This window comes from Pteropus medius, unplaced genomic scaffold, assembly GCF_902729225.1.
Source record: "Pteropus medius unplaced genomic scaffold, Ma_sr-lr_union100, whole genome shotgun sequence".
In the NCBI taxonomy this organism is placed as follows: Eukaryota; Metazoa; Chordata; class Mammalia; order Chiroptera; family Pteropodidae; genus Pteropus; species Pteropus medius.
In genome coordinates, this window is record NW_024343733.1 from 1,987,443 (window position 1) to 1,991,697 (window position 4,255).

The 4,255-nt window shown below is 40.5% G+C and overlaps 1 pseudogene; it reads right to left on the bottom strand.

The window, feature by feature from the left end:
- Positions 1-806: 806 nt before the first annotated feature.
- Positions 807-922, bottom strand: LOC120606915 (uncharacterized; annotated as a pseudogene).
- Between the last annotated feature and the right edge of the window lie 3,333 nt (positions 923-4,255).

Consider the following 4,255-nt stretch of genomic DNA (forward strand, 5'->3'; position numbering starts at 1 on the left):
TGCCTACGTGTTTTACTGTCTGGAAACCTCCGCCTGGGATCAAGTTCATGTTCTTAATTCTGGTCAGATGGTTGGGGTGGGAGCCTAGAAACCCACAGCTGGAAGCTCCATCAAGTGATCATTTAATTAATTCATCCAATATGTATTGAGGGCATGCTATGTGTCCAGTGGGGCTAGATGTTGGAGACATGATGGGGAGAGTCTAGTGTGTTATATGTTAAAGAAATAATTTCACAGATGATTATTTAATCATAGCACGTTAGGAGCTACAAGGAAAGAGGAGACTAGACACGATTTAGCTAGGAAATGGCGGAACCAAGAATCAAACCCAGGTAATCTGGCTCCACAGTCGACGCTCTTAAAACAGCTCTCTAGACTGTTATTACATAAATTTTAATATGAACCAAAAGATTTTCTGCTAAAATAAATGCCCCAAATTATTGCCCTTGCTAGTTTTAGGTATTAAAATATTATTGAATACTTATTATTATGTGAGTATTTATTGAAGTATTAACTATTATTTAATATTTATTAAGTGTTAGGTATTTTCTATGGCCTATCACAGTGCTAGACATGGAATGTAGAGATAAACTAATAATAATAACAGCGAGGCATTATGCTAAATGCTTTGCTAAATTACACGATCCCATTTGATTTTCGCAATGATTATGTAGGGTAAGCATCATTATTAACCCCATTTACAGATGAGGAAATCAAGGCTTAGAGAAATTAAGGAACTTGCTCGAGGCCACGTTGGTGGTCCAACCACAGAGTTGGCATTCTTTTTTTTTTATTATTATTATTTATGCCTACAGCACCTGGTCTTCCTAGGTGGTCTCCCATCCAAGTACTAACCAGGCCCGACCCTGCTTAGCTTCCAAGATCAGACATCGGGCTTGTTCAGGGTGGCATGGCTGTAGACCATGGACTGTGGCTCCACTGGGGCTCAAACCCAGGACCTTCTGCATGTAAAGTAGATGTGCTAACCGCTACACTATGGAACCACGTCCCAGAGTTGGCATTCTTAACCCCATTGTACTTGATTGCTGCCCTCTGAGTTTTCAGTCTAACTGGGGGAGGCAGACGAAGGACCGGATACAATATGATGACACAAATACTCTAGAACTATTTTAAATACTGGGGTGGGAGGGGTTAGAAGACAAAGTACCCTTTGCCCAGGGAGATAGTAGAAAGATTTTTTTTAGAGGTGGTGACACAAATCAGAGACCCCTTGAGTAATGAGGCTTTGCCAGTCGCACAGAGGAGAGGGGTCATTCCAGGTGGAGATGAGGTGAGACGGGAAATAAACTGAAAAGAAATGGTGTGTGAGGGGATCCACAGGACTGTGGAAATGACTGGACAAGGATCCTGGAAAAACTGGCAGAACACGCTGAAAAGGGAGTATTATGCCATACCGAGTGCCTAGGGCTCAAATCTGCCAATGCCAGTGCTTTCGAGGGGGTGGACACTGACTCAAAAACAAGGGGACATCCATACGAACCTGTCTCTTATCCAGCCAGTGTGGTTTCAGCCCCTACCCACTGTTTAAAAGCTGCATCTGCAGAAAGCAGAGGTCTTTGCAATTCATATAAGCCTGTCTCGTGCCCCTAGAACACATCATTTATTTCCTATAAGTGCCTGTCTCCCTTTTCCTCAAATATGCTCAGGGTTACAACTTTCTCTGCTTCCTGGGGGAGCTGCCCACTCCACACAGTAATTACTCACTCCATAAAGGCTGTCTCCAAACCTTCCTTCTCAGCCCTTTTTTCCTGACCCTTTGTAACTGACCAGTTAAAGAGTAAGCTGGCTGCCTCTTTACTTGTTAAAAACAGACGCCATTTTGGATCTGTCTGGAAACGGGTGCCTCTGGGGGAAAGCATCTTTTTTCTGCTCCTTCCTTTGCTTAGTGAAGTCAATGTAATTTATTTAGTGCCTTTCCACTTCTTTTTTATACAACCAACCAGGAAAGCAGATTTAAAAAGTATATATAACTTAATTATAAAATTGATCTTATGCCCCAATTTTGTGATGTTGAGATGGATTAGGGGTGGTGAATATAAGCTTCTAAGTCACGAACACAACTATGTATACAACTTTATTTAACTTCTTCTGGTGGCATTCTTCTCATCGGTGAAATGAAGACATGATTGCTACTCAATTCATCTCTATCACACTCATTGAGGTAGGTAGAACAGACATGCATAAACAACTCGTATGCTATAAGGCAAGCTACAGAAATAAAATGTTGTCAACTAAAGGTCACTACCTCCAATCCAATGACAACAGCAGTTCCTGGTCTGAGGTGCAGTAAAAGGAGAGACTTTATTCAGGGTAAAGGGGAGCAGGTTCCTGAAAGTAGCCCCGCCCACGGAGGGGTGGCTCTCTTGTATAGAGAAAGTTCCCACCCTGGTCCCTGATTGGCCCATTTTTATGCAAATGAGGAACCTTAATTTGCACAGTCTGGTTGGTCCAATGAGCACTGTCCTGATTGGTTGGAATCACACATTCTCATTGGTCATTGTGGAGTTTCTTTGATTGGTCAGTGAAGATACAAATGGGGATATAGCGGAGCAGATCTTGTTGAAAGGGGCAGGTCTCAGCTCATTGATCGAAGTAAGATTCCAGGAACTCCTTTAAAAAGGTGAGCTGTAATAATAGGAACGCAGTATAGGAGGTGCGGCAACCCAGTCTGTGGCTTTTCCCTGAAATGCAGCATATGTGAGATGCCCTCTGTAAACACTTGCTGCTACACTCTTATTATAAATTCTGGCCCAGTTAACCACAAGGAATCCTTTTTGACAGGTATGTTCCTTCTCGGGCATCAACGGTATCGATAGTCATAATATCAGCAGAGGCCGAATTAGAGATAATAATGGTGGTTGGAAATGAAAAAGAATCATTACTTAAGAGCGAGGTTTCATGAGTTTGAATTCTACCTCCCCTATTTAATAACTGTGTGACCTTGGGCAAGTCGTTTGGCCTCCCTATGCCTCATTTTCCTCAGCTGTAAAAGGATGGTAGCTTATCCTCCCCAAATCTTGTCATAAGGAGTCAATCAATTAATACAGAAATGCTTCGAGTAGTGACTGGCACATGGTAAACACTACACAAATGTTATTGTTATTATTATTCTTTACAACTGGTTTCTACGTTTGCATGGGGAAACTTGACTTCCTCTTTCTATAAAAATGTCCTTCCCGTTTCAGAAACTTGTATTCTGTAATTTACTCTCGTTAAAAATAAAAAATTAGTAATGTCAAGGAATTGGTAGTAAATGGACCCCTTCAGTCCTCCGAAAAAATCACTATTTACATGAAGGGAGTTTTGCAATCAGGGTTGTAACCAACCACACATGGCTCTTTCTGGATTCTTTGTTACACAACTTAAAGGGTTTAAGGAAGTGGAAGTTGAAGCAATTCAATGGAATATAGTTCAATGACTTGCCCTTAGTGTGTCGTTGATGAATACTTGTTCATGCATTTATGGTGAGAAGCCCCTTTTGTGGCTTTTGTAAGTGTGTGTTTTTATTCATTAGAACCTTGTTAGTCATAGCTGTGATAAAATGATCAGATACGGTTCAGGCCTGGCCTCCCGGTGAACTAAAACTAACACGTTGGGAACTCTGGCTTTGTAGGGGAGGGCGTGCTATGCACGACTATCACCTTGTACTCACCCAAGGAATGGTAAAACTTTTTTTTTTTTTTTTTTTAAAGAGGCAAAATGTATGAAAGAGATTAAGGCCCGGCATGAAAACTATTTTTATAGGCAGTTTGGCCTCAGCTTTGAAGTTCAATAGGGAGTGATGTATTGCTATCAGCTTGGATTTCACACCTATTCAATTCTGTAGCCAGGTAATGATGAACAACCTCCTTTGGGTATAGAAGAATGAAACAAAATTAAGACAAGCTGTGAAATGGCCCCCTTGCTGCAATTTCATCTCCAGGATAGATTCTGATTTGCCAGGATATGTTTAAACTTTTTTTTTTTTCTTTTAAATTAGAAAGATGGTGTGACAATATTAAAAAAAAAAATGGAATAAAGAAAAAATAGTCACTCATAACCCAAAGACAAAACCATTTTTATTTCTACACATTGCTAATGAGTCTTGATCCATACAAAGATGTATATAATTACAGCATTGAATGTGGAATTTAAATGAGTTTTCATTTAAATGCGTTTTTATTCTTAACCGGGGAAAAAACAAACAAGCATAAAATCCCAGCATCGTTTTCTTGCTTGGAAAGTGTGAATGCTG